Consider the following 21,409-nt stretch of genomic DNA (forward strand, 5'->3'; position numbering starts at 1 on the left):
AGAGAGAAACCTTATGGGTGTGATGAGTGTGGACAACACTTCGCTCTAATGTCCATCTTTAAAACACACCAGAGAATTCACACTGGAGAGAAACCCTATGGATGTGATCAGTGTGGACAACACTTCTCTGTAATGGTCAACCTTAAAAGACACCAGAGAATTCACACTGGAGAGAAACCCTATAGCTGTGAACAGTGTGGACAACACTTCTCTCAAATGGCCCACCTTAAAACACACCAGCAAATTCACACGGGAAAAAAACCCTATAGCTGTGACCAGTGTGGACAACACTTCGCTCTAATGTCCATCCTTAAAACACACCAGAGAATTCACACTGGAGAGAAACCCTATGGATGTGATCAGTGTGGACAACACTTCTCTGTAATGGTCAACCTTAAAAGACACCAGAGAATTCACACTGGAGAGAAACCTTATGGGTGTGATCAGTGTGGACAACACTTCTCTGTAATGGCCAACCTTAAAACACACCGGAGAATTCACACTGGGGAGAAACCCTATAGCTGTGAACAGTGTGGACAACACTTCTCTCAAATGGCTCACCTTAAAACACACCAGATAATTCACACTGGAGAGAAACCTTATGGGTGTGATCAGTGTGGACAACACTTCTCTCGAATGTCCAGCCTAAAAAAACACCAGAGAATTCACACTGGAGAGAACTCCTAATTTGGTCAATTCGGAATTTATTTTACTCAGTTAAGCAGCCTAAAATGTCATATATGCACATATCAATGAACAAATAATGTGAACAGTGTGACAAGCGCTTCATTAAAAAGGATCAGAAATGATGCAACATGATGACCCATTGTTGTTCTTCTAAGCAGTTGTTTATTAAGTCTGCTGCTTTTTTGCGCTGAATTACATGTATATTAGCATTGCCGTTATAGATGTTTGGACACTAGTGTGAAAGGAACATGACACGTAGTGCATGTAGTTTTCAAAGTAATGATAGAAAAGCACAGGTATGATGGTGTCTGGTGTTGAAGCAAGTTAGTACAAATTGCATATGTATGCCTTCTGCCTTCTTGTATATTCCTGGTTGCTGTGTGTGTGTGTGTGTGCGTGTGTGCAATATGATGACTGGAGTTACTATAAACACAACCCCAATCTACAATTATTTTCCTCTAAAGGACACTGCTATCCATTCTACATGTCCTGCTGCCATTTACATGTACAATTAACAACTCTTTCCATGTCCTCATGTGTGAGAGTCTCTCCCTACGTCCTCTTGTTATTCATGTCTCTATATAAACCTCATTTGCACATGATTGCTCCAAATTCCTTCAGAACAACAGAACCAGGTAGAAGTTTGGTGAAGATGATCTTAATGTATCTTGAAAGAGTGTTAAGCACTAACATTGCAGGGTTGTTACAACACAGGGTTCATTCATTTGATACAGCTTCTGTTGGCAACAACAAATAACAATTACTACTGCTCTTCCCACGCATGTGCACACACTGACTCTGGACCTAGTACAGTGGCTGGCAGCAGGGGCGTGCTGGGACCAAAATTCAGCTCTGGGATTTCCATTTTTTTTAATTTTTTTATAACATTTTCTTTTGGTTGGCCCACCGTGGCCCACCGGACGTTTGGCGGCCCGTATATGGCGCGGCCGTTCTGGAATTTCCCAGTGGCCAGCACGTCCCTGGCTGGCAGGTAACATAATGTGTATGAACAATGCATATAGTTTGACATCCTCCCTGTTTAGTTTCTATGCCCATAGAACAACTGAAATGATAAAACACAAAAAGGTTAGTGTAAATGAAATCTTGCCACGGCACATTTGGTCAGGACAACAAACTATGCCTGTCTTATGAGTCAACATAGTAAGCAGGTAAATACAATATGTAGTGTAATACTTGTTTAAGCATCACATTATTTTATTTATAATACAAAATATTATATATTGATATACATTGATAAATGATTATGAGATAAGGCATTATAACATGGTAGAACATGTAAGAATCATTTAAACATGATCTAAAACACATTAAAACATTATTTCTACCCGCTTTTATTCATCATAAAATAATTTAATTTAATGCGTAGGAAATCATTTGTAAATGTGATATATATTGAGTTTTTTTCGTGGTTTATATGATATCTCTTTAACATGTATTAAGACTTCATAAATCATGTGCTAAATCTACCAAAGTGGTTAAGTGAGACATACAGTGACATCTTCTCTTTGCTGTATGTTTATAGCCTGACTCATCATGATCATCATGATCATAGCCTTGATCAGTTCAAACAAAGAGGTGTCAAACATGTTCACCCTTCTTTCCCCCTCTGAGAGGGCAGGTGATTGTTGTCCTCTTTGAGAGCATTTACATCTGTATAAGAGATGTCCACTTGTGATCACCCAGAATGCAACTGGTGAACAGGCCCATAGACACCCGGAATGAAATACATCTAAAGATTGACTTCACATTGCAACTTAATTAAAAAACGTGTTGAGGGCATAGTATACACATTCAAGGTGCTGATGTATTATCTATGAAGACAGTGAGTTTATAATCATTTAGTTTTAACATATTTTTCATCTTTATCTTGTTGTAATGACCATTCAAAGTAGTAATTTGGTGGACATGTACAACATATTTAAGAGGATATTGCACCAGAGTCAGAGTGTGGTGGTAATGTTGTAAAAGTGCATATGAGTCGCTATGGGATGTATATGTTTCCTGGAGAAGAAAGTGGAAGACTCAGTAAAAAAATAGGCCTCAGAGTGCCTTTTTATTTGTAAGACAATTACAAAGAGTTAAAATCAGAACAACAAGGGGGTGTTTCTCCTTGTAAAATGTCTGTCATGTTTGAATATTCACTCAATATCCACTCATGTAAGACTGTACAACAATAACAACAGTTATGTAGAGAATCAGACCAGACGGTAGGAGAAGGTGGCTACTCAAGTGAAATAAATGAATGTCAAAATGACAGAACTGACAGAACTAATTTAACTTTGAGCATGAAGCTCTCAGATGGCCCCCCTTCCTTGATTTCCCCTAAATAGTCCATGTATACACATGTGTAACTTTAACATTCCAAAATGTTCTTCTGGAAACAAAATATGACCAAGTTAATCCACAAAAGCCTGTTATTTGGGGTCAAGTTATCCCTGTCAGTTATTCACAAACCAGGGCCACCTGGTGAGACAGTGACACATCTAATTGTAATCAATGACCACATTTGCATGGATATAGGTCATTTTATAAAGACCGCTAAGCGATTCACAGGACAAAATGAATGTTGCAGTGCAGGTGTGAAGTGGGCGAGGGAGATATTTCTAAAGACCTTGTAATTCTAGAGTACACAAGATATTTGCCAAATAAATGACCACGCTGTGATGTACAATAAAGACTATGAACATAATATAGCAAGCAGTTATTCCTTCACCTCACCAGGTTGTATTGTTCTGAAGGGATTTGGAGCAATTGTGTAAAATAGGAACTTGAATGGCCTATCTATCTTAATGGCTCTGCTTCAATAGCAAGATTGAGAAATTGCATTCACAAAGCAGCCCACCACCACCACCAGGGTTTAGAACATATAGAAAAAATGTAACTATACTTCAATGAAAACAACTTTGACAGAAAAATATTGTAAACCTTGAATATAAAACATATTTTTGGTCAGCTGTTGCACCTTGACCTCTCACCATGACACAAGGGTTAATAAGCAGAACATTGTACATCCCATCTTAAGACCTGACTCAGATGAGAGAATTATTTCATATTCACTCATATATTAATTAATGAGTGAATACAACATTGTTGAAGTCTCATATTATTAATGAGTGAATACAACATTGTTGAAGTCTCAAGATACTGATTGCCTGTTTACTGTTCATGCATTTCATAATATATGCATTTATAAACATGGGGTGTCATATTCATATATTATTATATATCAATCTTATAGGAATGAAGACACATTTGAATTACATGAAGATTAGAAATCAATTCATCCACAAATGGATGCTCTTGGTTCTCTTGTAACAGAAAGTCAACAGTTTCTAGAAGGTTGCATGGATGGAGCATGTCTGGGGGATGAGGGAGGGGTGGAGCACATGTAACATATAGAAGTATGTTAGGCTGTGATTGGTGGAGAGATGGTTGTATTGTTCTCTTTGGCCAATCATTCAAAGCAGTTACTGGCTCCACCCCAGGCTCCCTAGTATAAGAAGAGTTTGTAGTTGTAATGTATCCACAACTCCTCCAGGATATCAATCATTTCTGATCAGATCTGACTGTGGACTCCAGAATTCAGTGGAAGATGAACTCTCTCAACCCAACCAGGAACAGTTCTGCTGAACAGGAGGGACCCAAAGAAAATGGTATGTTACTTTCTCTATCGCCTTTCTAGTTTTAATTTCCCTGCCCTGAGTACAAATGTTTTATTACTTTACTTTCAAGTTTTTTTTAAATTAAGCAGTCTCACTACTTGTCTCAATCTTATACTCTGTCTAAATCTCATATTTTGTCTCAAAATTGTACTTTGTGTTTCATTTTAATTTGACATGTAGCTTTATTCTGCTCTTTATTGCTGCTTTGTTTTCTCAGCCTGTTGCTTTTGTACTCTACATGTCACATTTCTACTCACATTTGCACTCAGACATTTGTATTCACTTCTCTTAACCATACTTCCTTTGTCTTTCTGCAATCCAGTGTTGAATCATCAGCCTGGCTTCCCTGTGCTACCAGTGAATGAAAAAATAAGTTTAGCGTGGCTAAACCAAAACGACATTGTGATCAGTGTGGAAAACACTTTAGTTGCATGTCCAAACTTAAAGTACATCAGAGAATTCACACTGGAGAGAAACCCCATGGGTGTGATCAGTGTGGACAACACTTCTCTGTAATGGCCAACCTTAAAAGACACCAGAAAATTCACACTGGAGAGAAACCCTATGGATGTGATCAGTGTGGACAACACTTCTCTTTAATGGCCCACCTTAAAACACACCAGCGAATTCACACTGGAGAAAACCCCTATAGCTGTGACCAGTGTGGACAACACTTCGCTCGAATGTCCACCCTTAAAACACACCAGAGAATTCACACTGGAGAGAAACCCTATGGATGTGATCAGTGTGGACAACACTTCTCTGTAATGGCCAACCTTAAAAGACACCAGCAAATTCACACTGGAGAGAAACCTTATGGGTGTGATCAGTGTGGGCAACACTTCTCTGTGATGTCCACCCTTAAAACACACCAGAAAATTCACACTGGAGAGAAACCTTATGGGTGTGATCAGTGTGGGCAACACTTCTCTGTGATGTCCACCCTTAAAACACACCAGAGAATTCACACTGGAGAGAAACCCTATGGATGTGATCAGTGTGGACAACACTTCTCTGTAATGTCCAACCTTAAAACACACCAGAGAATTCACACTGGAGAGAAACCTTATGGGTGTGATCAATGTGGACAACACTTCTCTCTAATGGCCCACCTTAAAACACACCAGATAATGCACACTAGAGAGAAACGTTATGGATGTGATCAGTGTGGACAACACTTCTCTCAAATGTCCAGCCTTAAAACACACCAGAGAATTCACACTGGAGAGAACTCCTAATTTGGTCAATTCAGAATTAATTTTACTCAGTTAAGCAGCCTAACATGTCATATATGCACATATCAATGAACAAATAATGTGAACAGTGTGACAAGCGCTTCATTAAAAAGGATCAGAAATGATGCAACATGATGACCCATTGTTGTTCTTCTAAGCAGTTGTTTATTAAGTCTGCTGCGCTGTTATGAATTACATGTATATTAGCATTGCCGTTATAGACACTAGTGTGAAAGGAACATGACACATAGTGCATGTAGTTTTCAAAGTAATGATAGAAAAGCACAGGTATGATGGTGTCTGGTGTTGAAGCAAGTTAGTACAAATTGCATATGTATGCCTTCTGACTTCGAGTATATTCCTGATTGCTGCTATAGATACCATACCTGTCATCATGAAATGTTTAACTTCATTACACCTAGTTGTTATATTGCATTGCTGTGTTATTATCACTGTCTTTGCTGAACATGTCCCATCAATATTTCACTTATTGTTCTAAGCGAGTGACAAATAAACGCTTCCTGATTGATTTTTTTCTCCCTCGTTTTTTTCTTATATTAAGAATTTAAAATGTAATAATGATAACATCACAGTAAATTGGTGTCTGGCGGTGCAACAAGTTAGTGCACTAACATTATACTATTTAATAATTGAGTTTTCAAATATTTATTTACTTGATCTTGTTATAACGACCATTCAAAGTCATTGGGTGGTGTGTGTGTGTGTGTGTGTGTGTGTGTGTGTGTGTGTGTGTGTGTGTGTGTGTGTGTGTGTGTGTGTGTGTGTGTGTGTGTTTGTGCAACCCGATCTCCAGAGATTACCGTAACATTGCACGGAACGAGTGCACTTCATTCCGTGGATAGCCGCCTCGGAACTCCCGAATTGCGTGCATATGGTACGGCGCTGCCTCGTGACAAAACCATTTCGGAGGCGCGCAGTCACAGGCGAATTGTCCCCCCGTGAAGGACCACCGAGGGAGCTAAGGCGACCGAGTTGCCGTCCTGAACGGTGGGACATTCGCCTGTGCCTACTCAGCGCCGTTTGAGTTATGTACCGATAGGCACAGAATCGTAAATTTTATTGTGCGGACTGCTCTGCTTCCGGGTTTTTCCGTGTTGCGACTGGTTACGCCCACCGTGGGACTCGCCGTACATATGCACGCAATTTGGGAGTTCCGAGGCGACTATCCACGGAATGAAGTGCACTGTTCCGTGCAATGTTACGGTATTCTCTGGAGATCAGGCTGGTGTGTGTGTGTGTGTGTGTGTGTGTGTGCAATATGATGACTGGAGTTACTATAAACACAACCCCAATCTACACATTTGTTTCTGTAAAGGACACTGCTATCCATTCTACATATCCTGCTGCCATTTACATGTACAATTAACAACTCTTTCCATGTCCTCATGTGTGAGAGTCTCTCCCTACGTCCTCTTGTTATTCATGTCTCTATATAAACCTCATTTGCACATGATTGCTCCAAATTCCTTCAGAACAACAGAACCAGGTAGAAGTTTGGTGAAGATGATCTTAATGTATCTTGAAAGAGTGTTAAGCACTAACATTGCAGGGTTGTTACAACACAGGGTTCATTCATTTGATACAGCTTCTGTTGGCAACAACAAATAACAATTACTACTGCTCTTCCCACGCATGTGCACACACTGACTCTGGACCTAGTACAGTGGCTGGCAGCAGGGGCGTGCTGGGACCAAAATTCAGCTCTGGGATTTCCATTTTTTTAATTTTTTTATAACATTTTCTTTTGGTTGGCCCACCGTGGCCCACCGGACGTTTGGCGGCCCGTATATGGCGCGGCCGTTCTGGAATTTCCCAGTGGCCAGCACGTCCCTGGCTGGCAGGTAACATAATGTGTATGAACAATGCATATAGTTTGACATCCTCCCTGTTTAGTTTCTATGCCCATAGAACAACTGAAATGATAAAACACAAAAAGGTTAGTGTAAATGAAATCTTGCCACGGCACATTTGGTCAGGACAACAAACTATGCCTGTCTTATGAGTCAACATAGTAAGCAGGTAAATACAATATGTAGTGTAATACTTGTTTAAGCATCACATTATTTTATTTATAATACAAAATATTATATATTGATATACATTGATAAATGATTATGAGATAAGGCATTATAACATGGTAGAACATGTAAGAATCATTTAAACATGATCTAAAACACATTAAAACATTATTTCTACCCGCTTTTATTCATCATAAAATAATTTAATTTAATGTGTAGGAAATCATTTGTAAATGTGATATATATTGAGTTTTTTTCGTGGTTTATATGATATCTCTTTAACATGTATTAAGACTTCATAAATCATGTGCTAAATCTACCAAAGTGGTTAAGTGAGACATACAGTGACATCTTCTCTTTGCTGTATGTTTATAGCCCTGTATGTTTATAGCCCGACTCATCATGATCATCATGATCATAGCCTTGATCAGTTCAAACAAAGAGGTGTCAAACATGTTCACCCTTCTTTCCCCCTCTGAGAGGGCAGGTGATTGTTGTCCTCTTTGAGAGCATTTACATCTGTATAAGAGATGTCCACTTGTGATCACCCAGAATGCAACTGGTGAACAGGCCCATAGACACCCGGAATGAAATACATCTAAAGATTGACTTCACATTGCAACTTAATTAAAAAACGTGTTGAGGGCATAGTATACACATTCAAGGTGCTGATGTATTATCTATGAAGACAGTGAGTTTATAATCATTTAGTTTTAACATATTTTTCATCTTTATCTTGTTGTAATGACCATTCAAAGTAGTAATTTGGTGGACATGTACAACATATTTAAGAGGATATTGCACCAGAGTCAGAGTGTGGTGGTAATGTTGTAAAAGTGCATATGAGTCGCTATGGGATGTATATGTTTCCTGGAGAAGAAAGTGGAAGACTCAGTAAAAAAATAGGCCTCAGAGTGCCTTTTTATTTGTAAGACAATTACAAAGAGTTAAAATCAGAACAACAAGGGGGTGTTTCTCCTTGTAAAATGTCTGTCATGTTTGAATATTCACTCAATATCCACTCATGTAAGACTGTACAACAATAACAACAGTTATGTAGAGAATCAGACCAGACGGTAGGAGAAGGTGGCTACTCAAGTGAAATAAATGAATGTCAAAATGACAGAACTGACAGAACTAATTTAACTTTGAGCATGAAGCTCTCAGATGGCCCCCCTTCCTTGATTTCCCCTAAATAGTCCATGTATACACATGTGTAACTTTAACATTCCAAAATGTTCTTCTGGAAACAAAATATGACCAAGTTAATCCACAAAAGCCTGTTATTTGGGGTCAAGTTATCCCTGTCAGTTATTCACAAACCAGGGCCACCTGGTGAGACAGTGACACATCTAATTGTAATCAATGACCACATTTGCATGGATATAGGTCATTTTATAAAGACCGCTAAGCGATTCACAGGACAAAATGAATGTTGCAGTGCAGGTGTGAAGTGGGCGAGGGAGATATTTCTAAAGACCTTGTAATTCTAGAGTACACAAGATATTTGCCAAATAAATGACCACGCTGTGATGTACAATAAAGACTATGAACATAATATAGCAAGCAGTTATTCCTTCACCTCACCAGGTTGTATTGTTCTGAAGGGATTTGGAGCAATTGTGTAAAATAGGAACTTGAATGGCCTATCTATCTTAATGGCTCTGCTTCAATAGCAAGATTGAGAAATTGCATTCACAAAGCAGCCCACCACCACCACCAGGGTTTAGAACATATAGAAAAAATGTAACTATACTTCAATGAAAACAACTTTGACAGAAAAATATTGTAAACCTTGAATATAAAACATATTTTTGGTCAGCTGTTGCACCTTGACCTCTCACCATGACACAAGGGTTAATAAGCAGAACATTGTACATCCCATCTTAAGACCTGACTCAGATGAGAGAATTATTTCATATTCACTCATATATTAATTAATGAGTGAATACAACATTGTTGAAGTCTCATATTATTAATGAGTGAATACAACATTGTTGAAGTCTCAAGATACTGATTGCCTGTTTACTGTTCATGCATTTCATAATATATGCATTTATAAACATGGGGTGTCATATTCATATATTATTATATATCAATCTTATAGGAATGAAGACACATTTGAATTACATGAAGATTAGAAATCAATTCATCCACAAATGGATGCTCTTGGTTCTCTTGTAACAGAAAGTCAACAGTTTCTAGAAGGTTGCATGGATGGAGCATGTCTGGGGGATGAGGGAGGGGTGGAGCACATGTAAGGACATATAGAAGTATGTTAGGCTGTGATTGGTGGAGAGATGGTTGTATTGTTCTCTTTGGCCAATCATTCAAAGCAGTTACTGGCTCCACCCCAGGCTCCCTAGTATAAGAAGAGTTTGTAGTTGTAATGTATCCACAACTCCTCCAGGATATCAATCATTTCTGATCAGATCTGACTGTGGACTCCAGAATTCAGTGGAAGATGAACTCTCTCAACCCAACCAGGAACAGTTCTGCTGAACAGGAGGGACCCAAAGAAAATGGTATGTTACTTTCTCTATCGCCTTTCTAGTTTTAATTTCCCTGCCCTGAGTACAAATGTTTTATTACTTTACTTTCAAGTTTTTTTTAAATTAAGCAGTCTCACTACTTGTCTCAATCTTATACTCTGTCTAAATCTCATATTTTGTCTCAAAATTGTACTTTGTGTTTCATTTTAATTTGACATGTAGCTTTATTCTGCTCTTTATTGCTGCTTTGTTTTCTCAGCCTGTTGCTTTTGTACTCTACATGTCACATGTCTACTCACATTTGTACTCAGACATTTGTATTCACTTCTCTTAACCATACTTCCTTTGTCTTTCTGCAATCCAGTGTTGAATCATCAGCCTGGCTTCCCTGTGCTACCAGTGAATGAAAAAAGAAGCGTGGCTAAACCAAAACGACATTGTGATCAGTGTGGAAAACACTTTAGTTGCATGTCCAAACTTAAAGTACATCAGAGAATTCACACTGGAGAGAAACCCCATGGGTGTGATCAGTGTGGACAACACTTCTCTGTAATGGCCAACCTTAAAAGACACCAGAAAATTCACACTGGAGAGAAACCCTATGGATGTGATCAGTGTGGACAACACTTCTCTTTAATGGCCCACCTTAAAACACACCAGCGAATTCACACTGGAGAAAACCCCTATAGCTGTGACCAGTGTGGACAACACTTCGCTCGAATGTCCACCCTTAAAACACACCAGAGAATTCACACTGGAGAGAAACCCTATGGATGTGATCAGTGTGGACAACACTTCTCTGTAATGGCCAACCTTAAAAGACACCAGCAAATTCACACTGGAGAGAAACCTTATGGGTGTGATCAGTGTGGGCAACACTTCTCTGTGATGTCCACCCTTAAAACACACCAGAAAATTCACACTGGAGAGAAACCTTATGGGTGTGATCAGTGTGGGCAACACTTCTCTGTGATGTCCACCCTTAAAACACACCAGAGAATTCACACTGGAGAGAAACCCTATGGATGTGATCAGTGTGGACAACACTTCTCTGTAATGTCCAACCTTAAAACACACCAGAGAATTCACACTGGAGAGAAACCTTATGGGTGTGATCAATGTGGACAACACTTCTCTCTAATGGCCCACCTTAAAACACACCAGATAATGCACACTAGAGAGAAACGTTATGGATGTGATCAGTGTGGACAACACTTCTCTCAAATGTCCAGCCTTAAAACACACCAGAGAATTCACACTGGAGAGAACTCCTAATTTGGTCAATTCAGAATTAATTTTACTCAGTTAAGCAGCCTAACATGTCATATATGCACATATCAATGAACAAATAATGTGAACAGTGTGACAAGCGCTTCATTAAAAAGGATCAGAAATGATGCAACATGATGACCCATTGTTGTTCTTCTAAGCAGTTGTTTATTAAGTCTGCTGCGCTGTTATGAATTACATGTATATTAGCATTGCCGTTATAGACACTAGTGTGAAAGGAACATGACACATAGTGCATGTAGTTTTCAAAGTAATGATAGAAAAGCACAGGTATGATGGTGTCTGGTGTTGAAGCAAGTTAGTACAAATTGCATATGTATGCCTTCTGACTTCGAGTATATTCCTGATTGCTGCTATAGATACCATACCTGTCATCATGAAATGTTTAACTTCATTACACCTAGTTGTTATATTGCATTGCTGTGTTATTATCACTGTCTTTGCTGAACATGTCCCATCAATATTTCACTTATTGTTCTAAGCGAGTGACAAATAAACGCTTCCTGATTGATTTTTTCTCCCTCGTTTTTTTCTTATATTAAGAATTTAAAATGTAATAATGATAACATCACAGTAAATTGGTGTCTGGCGGTGCAACAAGTTAGTGCACTAACATTATACTATTTAATAATTGAGTTTTCAAATATTTATTTACTTGATCTTGTTATAACGACCATTCAAAGTCATTGGGTGGTGTGTGTGTGTGTGTGTGTGTGTGTGTGTGTGTGTGTGTGTGTGTGTGTGTGTGTGTGTGTGTGTGTGTGTGTGTGTGTGTGTGTGGCTGCAACCCGATCTCCAGAGATTACCGTAACATTGCACGGAACGAGTGCACTTCATTCCGTGGATAGCCGCCTCGGAACTCCCGAATTGCGTGCATATGGTACGGCGCTGCCTTGTGACAAAACCATTTCGGAGGCGCGCAGTCACAGGCGAATTGTCCCCCCGTGAAGGACCACCGAGGGAGCTAAGGCGACCGAGTTGCCGTCCTGAACGGTGGGACATTCGCCTGTGCCTACTCAGCGCCGTTTGAGTTATGTACCGATAGGCACAGAATCGTAAATTTTATTGTGCGGACTGCTCTGCTTCCGGGTTTTTCCGTGTTGCGACTGGTTACGCCCACCGTGGGACTCGCCGTACATATGCACGCAATTTGGGAGTTCCGAGGCGACTATCCACGGAATGAAGTGCACTGTTCCGTGCAATGTTACGGTATTCTCTGGAGATCAGGCTGGTGTGTGTGTGTGTGTGTGTGTGTGTGTGCAATATGATGACTGGAGTTACTATAAACACAACCCCAATCTACACATTTGTTTCTGTAAAGGACACTGCTATCCATTCTACATATCCTGCTGCTATTTACATGCACAATTAACAACTCTTTCCATGTCCTCATGTGTGAGAGTCTCTCCCTACGTCCTCTTGTTATTCATGTCTCTATAGAAACCTCATTTGCACATGATTGCTCCAAATTCCTTCAGAACAACAGAACCAGGTAGAAGTTTGGTGAAGATGATCTTAATGTATCTTGAAATAGTGTTAAGCACTAACATTGCAGGGTTGTTACAACACAGGGTTCATTCATTTGATACAGCTTCTGTTGGCAACAACAAATAACAATTACTACTGCTCTTCCCACGCATGTGCACACACTGACTCTTGACCTAGTACAGTGGCTGGCAGGTAACATAATGTGTATGAACAATGCATATAGTTTTACATCCTCCCTGTTTAGTTTCTATGCCCATAGAACGACTGAAATGATAAAACACAAAAAGGTTAGTGTAAATGAAATCTTGCCACGGCACATTTGGTCAGGACAACAAACTATGCCTGTCTTATGAGTCAACATAGTAAGCAGGTAAATACAATATGTAGTGTAATACTTGTTTAAGCATCACATTATTTTATTTATAATACAAAATATTATATATTGATATACATTGATAAATGATTATGAGATAATGCATTATAACATGGTAGAACATGTGAGAATCATTTAAACATGATCTAAAACACATTAAAACATTATTTCTACTCGCTTTTATTCATCATAAAATAATGTAATTTAATGTGTAGGAAATCATTTGTAAATGTGATATATATTGAGTTTTTTCGTGGTTTATATGATATCTCTTTAACATGTATTAAGACTTCATAAATCATGTGCTAAATCTACCAAAGTGGTTAAGTGAGACATACAGTGACATCTTCTCTTTGCTGTATGTTTATAGCCTGACTCATCATGATCATCATGATCATAGCCTTGATCAGTTCAAACAAAGAGGTGTCAAACATGTTCACCCTTCTTTCCCCCTCTGAGAGGGCAGGTGATTGTTGTCCTCTTTGAGAGCATTTAAAGAGATGTCCACTTGTGATCACCCAGAATGCAACTGGTGAACAGGCCCATAGACACCCGGAATAAATCTAAAGATTGACTTCACATTGCAACTTAATTAAAAAACGTGTTGAGGGCATAGTATACACATTCAAGGTGCTGATGTATTATCTATGAAGACAGTGAGTTTATAATCATTTAGTTTTAACATATTTTTCATCTTTATCTTGTTGTAATGACCATTCAAAGTAGTAATTTGGTGGTTTGACGTGTACAACATATTTAAGAGGATATTGCACCAGAGTCAGAGTGTGGTGGTAATGTTGTAAAAGTACATATGAGTAGCTATGGGATGTATATGTTTCCTGGAGAAGAAAGTGGAAGACTCAGTCAAAAAATAGGCCTCGGAGCGCCTTTTTATTTGTAAGACAATTACAAAGAGTTAAATACAGAACAACAAGGGGGTGTTTCTCCTTGTAAAATGTCTGTCATGTCAATGTCTGTTTCTCATGTAAGACTGTACAACAATAACAACAGTTATGTAGAGAATCAGACCAGACTGTAGGAGAAGGTGGCTACTCAAGTGAAATAAATGAATGTCAAAATGACAGAACTGACAGAACTAATTTAACTTTGAGCATGAAGCTCTCAGATGGCTCCCCTTCCTTGATTTCCCCTAAATAGTCCATGTATACACATGTGTAACTTTAACATTCCAAAATGTTCTTCTGGAAACAAAATATGACCATGTTAATCCACAAAAGCCTGTTATTTGGGGTCAAGTTATCCCTGTCAGTTATTCACAAACCAGGGCCACCTGGTGAGACAGTGACACATCTAATTGTAATCAATGACCACATTTGCATGGATATAGGTCATTTTATAAAGACCGCTAAGCGACCATTCACAGGACAAAAGGAATGTTGCAGTGCAGGTGTGAAGTGGGCGAGGGAGATATTTCTAAAGACCTTGTAATTCTAGAGTACACAAGATATTTGCCAAATAAATGACCATGCTCTGTGATGTACAATAAAGACTATGAACATAATATAGCAAGCATTTATTCCTTCACCTCACCAGGTTGTATTGTTCTGAAGGGATTTGGAGCAATTGTGTAAAATAGGAACTTGAATGGCCTATCTATCTTAATGGCTCTGCTTCAATAGCAAGATTGAGAAATTGCATTCACAAAGCAGCCCACCACCACCAGGGTTTAGAACATATAGAAAAAATGTAACTATACACCAATGAAAACAACGTTGACAGAAAGATATTGTAAACCTTGAATATAAAACATATTTTTGGTCAGCTGTTGCACCTTGACCTCTCACCATGACACAATGGTTAATAAGCAAAACATTGCATCCCATCTTAAGACCTGACTCAGATGAGAGAATTATTTCATATTCACTCATATATTAATTAATGAGTGAATACAGGATTGTTCAAGTCTCAAGATACTAATTGCCTGTTTACTGTTCATGCATTTCATAATATATGCATTTATAAACATGGGTCATATTCATATATTTTATATCAATCTTATAGGAACGAAGACAAATTTGAATTACATGAAGATTACAAATCAATTCATCCACAAATGGATGCTCTTGGTTCTCTTGTAACAAAAAGTCAACAGTTTCTCGAAGGTTGCAAGGATGGAGCATGTCTGGGGGATGAGGGAGGGGTGGAGCACATGTAGGGACATATAGAAGTATGTTAGGCTGTGATTGGTGGAGAGATGGTAGTATTGTTCTCTTTGTCCAATCATTCAAAGCAGTTACTGGCTCCACCCCAGGCTCTCTAGTATAAGAAGAGTTTGTAGTTGTAATGTATCCACAACTCCTCCAGCATATCAATCATTTCTGATCAGATCTGACTGTGGACTCCAGAATTCAGTGGAAGATGAACTCTCTCAACCCAACCAGGAACAGTTCTGCTGAACAGGAGGGACCCAAAGAAAATGGTATGTTACTTTCTCTATCGCCTTTCTAGTTTTAATTTCAGTGCCCTGAGTACAAATGTTTTATTACTTTACTTTCAAGTTTTTTTTTAAATTAAGCAGTCTCACTACTTGTCTCAATCTTATACTCTTTGTCTAAATCTCATACTTTGTCTCAAAATTGTACTTTGTGTTTCATTTTAATTTGACATGTAGCTTTATTCTGCTCTTTATTGCTGCTTTGTTTTCTCAGCCTGTTGCTTTTGTACTCTACATGTCACATTTGTACTCACACATTTGTATTCACTTCTCTTAACCCTCCAAGACCCGCAGTTGTAATATTACAACATTTGTATTTTATCAAAAACATGGTATAAATCATTTGTTTTCCTGTTATTCTTTCACCTAAACATCATCATTGGATCCTATTGTTTAGTCTTGCAATGTCATTGGCCGGGATATTTGCATATAAATACCCCCCACAGAGGCAGGAAAAGTCACAACTTGAAAATCCTTGAAGGAAGAACAATCTCTTTTTCACTGGACAGGATTTCTCACAAAAAAGTAAGTAAAATGTCTGCAATAATTTTTTTGGTGATCATTAGAATGTCTAGAACATGTACATATGATATTATTGGGAAAGATATCCCCCAAATGTAAATTAGAGCATGCTTTATACTTGTTGTTTTTTTACAACTCTGGGTCATAGTGGTAGCAAATAGCAATGCCACCTGTTCACCTGGCTAAGTGGAGTCTTATAGTTTTCACAATACATTTATACAATTATGTGTATTTTCCCCACATTGCATTACTATATATATATATATATACCACAAATAACCACAAACATTACCAAAATGTTTTGCTAAAACATTATAGGCAATGAAATGTTATAACTTATAAGCTAAAGCAGTATATTTGTCTTCGAGTACAATTGGTTAAAACATACAAATTGGTATGTGTGTGTGTGTGTGTGTGTGTGTGTGTGTGTGTGTGTGTGTGTGTGTGTGTGTGTGTATATATATATATATATATATATATATATATATATATATATATATATATATATACCAATTTGTATATTGTAACCAATTGTACTCGAAGACAAATATACTGCATCATTAGCTTATAACATGTCATTGCCTATAATGTTTTAGCAAAACATTTTGGTAATGTTTGTGGTTAGCAATCAGTGTATGGTAATTGTTCATATGGGAGTCGCCCAGTTAAGAATCTCTCATCATTGTTCATGTGATGGGTGTTGGGATTGCCCACTTACAGTCATCCCCAATCCCTTTGTTAGGCTAAGCATCATCATTCATCACTGATGGTGCTAAGTACCATCATCACTGATGCCACTTGTGAGGATAAGCAAAGTACAATAGGTTGGCCAGACAGTATTGTGTGACTTGTGAAATATGTACCTGCAGTGAGATGTGCTAGTACTAATGTACTAATGGTATTTCTTTATTTTCATTTCAGAATGCCACAAGCAAGGAGAGAGCCTCGCTTCACTGCAAGGGATGTGTTGGATATTGTAATGAATGGAGAGAGTGATGTGGACATCGACTTTACTGAAACTGATGAAGAGTCGGATGAAGAGGCCTGTGGAGAGGAGTCCAAAGAAAACCATCCACCCAGTGAACCCAGTGAACCCACTGACCCACTGCCCCCCCCCCAACCGGCCAAACACGCCAAACCCAGTGAAAGATATCAGTGGCAGAAGAAGACCTTCATCAGCCCTAATACAGACTTTTCTGGTCCACCTTTGACTGAAGATGTGAGTTCACTCCACACACCACTGCAGTACTTCCGCCGGTTTGTGTCCGAAGACATGATTGACTCCCTGACAACAAACACAAATGTGTACAGCCTTCAAACAACAGGAACATCAGTTAACACAAGTGGAAAAGAAATAGAGCAAATGATGGGCATGCATCTGAACATGGGCCTTGTACAAATGAATGGATGCCGAATGTACTGGGAAGCCAACACACGATATGCCCCTGTAGCTGATGTGATGCCACGCAACAGATATCAGTCTTTGATGACCTCGTTACATCTAGTTGACAACTTGACAGTGCCAGAGAGTGAAAAGAAGGACAAACTCTGGAAAATCCGACCATGGCTGAGTTAAAATGGCCTATAGGAAATTCTGCTACCCGTTAGACCCACTGTTGTAATATTACAACATTTCAATAAAACCTTACGAAAACTATTTTTTTTTATTTACTTTTTTTGTAAGTAGAAATATATCCGGGTCTTGCAGGGTTAACCATACTTCCTTTGTCTTTCTGCAATCCAGTGTTGAGTCATCAGCCTGGCTTCCCTGTGCTACCAGTGAATGAAAAAAGAAGCGTGGCTAAACCAAAACGACATTGTGATCAGTGTGGACAACACTTTAGTTGCATGTCCAAACTTAAAGTACATCAGAGAATTCACACTGGAGAGAAACCCTATGGGTGTGATCAGTGTGGACAACACTTTTCTCAAATGTCCAACCTTAAAACACACCAGAGAATTCACACTGGAGAGAAACCTTATGGGTGTGATCAATGTGGACAACACTTCTCTCTAATGGCCCACCTTAAAACACACCAGAGAATGCACACTGGAGAGAAACGTTATGGATGTGATCAGTGTGGAAAACACTTCTCTCAAATGCCCAGCCTTAAGACACACCAGAGAATTCACACTGGAGAGAAACCTTATGGGTGTGATCAGTGTGGACAACACTTCGCTCGAATGACCAGCCTTAAACAACACCAGATAATTCACACTGGAGAGAAACCTTATGGGTGTGATCAGTGTGGACAACACTTCTCTCGAATGTCCAGCCTAAAAAAACACCAGAGAATTCACACTGGAGAGAACTCCTAATTTGGTCAATTCAGAATTAATTTTACTCAGTTAAGCAGCCTAACATGTCATATATGCACATATCAATGAACAAATAATGTGAACAGTGTGACAAACGCTTCAATAAAAAGGATCAGAAAGTATGCAACATGATGACCCATTGTGCATGTAGTGCACGTAGTGCATGTAGTTTTCAAAGTAATGATAGAAAAGCACAGGTATGATGGTGTCTGGTGTTGAAGCAAGTTAGTACAAATTGCATATGTATGCCTTCTGACTTCGAGTATATTCCTGATTGCTGCTATAGATACCATACCTGTCATCATGAAATGTTTAGAGTGGTTGATCAGTTCTCTTGTAACAGAAAGTCAACAGTTTCTAGAAGGTTGCATGGATGGAGCATGTCTGGGGGATGAGGGAGGGGTGGAGCACATGTAAGGACATATAGAAGTATGTTAGGCTGTGATTGGTGGAGAGATGGTTGTATTGTTCTCTTTGGCCAATCATTCAAAGCAGTTACTGGCTCCACCCCAGGCTCCCTAGTATAAGAAGAGTTTGTAGTTGTAATGTATCCACAACTCCTCCAGGATATCAATCATTTCTGATCAGATCTGACTGTGGACTCCAGAATTCAGTGGAAGATGAACTCTCTCAACCCAACCAGGAACAGTTCTGCTGAACAGGAGGGACCCAAAGAAAATGGTATGTTACTTTCTCTATCGCCTTTCTAGTTTTAATTTCCCTGCCCTGAGTACAAATGTTTTATTACTTTACTTTCAAGTTTTTTTTAAATTAAGCAGTCTCACTACTTGTCTCAATCTTATACTCTGTCTAAATCTCATATTTTGTCTCAAAATTGTACTTTGTGTTTCATTTTAATTTGACATGTAGCTTTATTCTGCTCTTTATTGCTGCTTTGTTTTCTCAGCCTGTTGCTTTTGTACTCTACATGTCACATGTCTACTCACATTTGTACTCAGACATTTGTATTCACTTCTCTTAACCATACTTCCTTTGTCTTTCTGCAATCCAGTGTTGAATCATCAGCCTGGCTTCCCTGTGCTACCAGTGAATGAAAAAAGAAGCGTGGCTAAACCAAAACGACATTGTGATCAGTGTGGAAAACACTTTAGTTGCATGTCCAAACTTAAAGTACATCAGAGAATTCACACTGGAGAGAAACCCCATGGGTGTGATCAGTGTGGACAACACTTCTCTGTAATGGCCAACCTTAAAAGACACCAGAAAATTCACACTGGAGAGAAACCCTATGGATGTGATCAGTGTGGACAACACTTCTCTTTAATGGCCCACCTTAAAACACACCAGCGAATTCACACTGGAGAAAACCCCTATAGCTGTGACCAGTGTGGACAACACTTCGCTCGAATGTCCACCCTTAAAACACACCAGAGAATTCACACTGGAGAGAAACCCTATGGATGTGATCAGTGTGGACAACACTTCTCTGTAATGGCCAACCTTAAAAGACACCAGCAAATTCACACTGGAGAGAAACCTTATGGGTGTGATCAGTGTGGGCAACACTTCTCTGTGATGTCCACCCTTAAAACACACCAGAAAATTCACACTGGAGAGAAACCTTATGGGTGTGATCAGTGTGGGCAACACTTCTCTGTGATGTCCACCCTTAAAACACACCAGAGAATTCACACTGGAGAGAAACCCTATGGATGTGATCAGTGTGGACAACACTTCTCTGTAATGTCCAACCTTAAAACACACCAGAGAATTCACACTGGAGAGAAACCTTATGGGTGTGATCAATGTGGACAACACTTCTCTCTAATGGCCCACCTTAAAACACACCAGATAATGCACACTAGAGAGAAACGTTATGGATGTGATCAGTGTGGACAACACTTCTCTCAAATGTCCAGCCTTAAAACACACCAGAGAATTCACACTGGAGAGAACTCCTAATTTGGTCAATTCAGAATTAATTTTACTCAGTTAAGCAGCCTAACATGTCATATATGCACATATCAATGAACAAATAATGTGAACAGTGTGACAAGCGCTTCATTAAAAAGGATCAGAAATGATGCAACATGATGACCCATTGTTGTTCTTCTAAGCAGTTGTTTATTAAGTCTGCTGCGCTGTTATGAATTACATGTATATTAGCATTGCCGTTATAGACACTAGTGTGAAAGGAACATGACACATAGTGCATGTAGTTTTCAAAGTAATGATAGAAAAGCACAGGTATGATGGTGTCTGGTGTTGAAGCAAGTTAGTACAAATTGCATATGTATGCCTTCTGACTTCGAGTATATTCCTGATTGCTGCTATAGATACCATACCTGTCATCATGAAATGTTTAACTTCATTACACCTAGTTGTTATATTGCATTGCTGTGTTATTATCACTGTCTTTGCTGAACATGTCCCATCAATATTTCACTTATTGTTCTAAGCGAGTGACAAATAAACGCTTCCTGATTGATTTTTTCTCCCTCGTTTTTTTCTTATATTAAGAATTTAAAATGTAATAATGATAACATCACAGTAAATTGGTGTCTGGCGGTGCAACAAGTTAGTGCACTAACATTATACTATTTAATAATTGAGTTTTCAAATATTTATTTACTTGATCTTGTTATAACGACCATTCAAAGTCATTGGGTGGTGTGTGTGTGTGTGTGTGTGTGTGTGTGTGCAACCCGATCTCCAGAGATTACCGTAACATTGCACGGAACGAGTGCACTTCATTCCGTGGATAGCCGCCTCGGAACTCCCGAATTGCGTGCATATGGTACGGCGCTGCCTTGTGACAAAACCATTTCGGAGGCGCGCAGTCACAGGCGAATTGTCCCCCCGTGA

The sequence above is a fragment of the Gymnoscopelus braueri genome (assembly GCF_963280865.1).
Source record: "Gymnoscopelus braueri genome assembly, chromosome: 22".
NCBI classification, from domain to species: Eukaryota; Metazoa; Chordata; class Actinopteri; order Myctophiformes; family Myctophidae; genus Gymnoscopelus; species Gymnoscopelus braueri.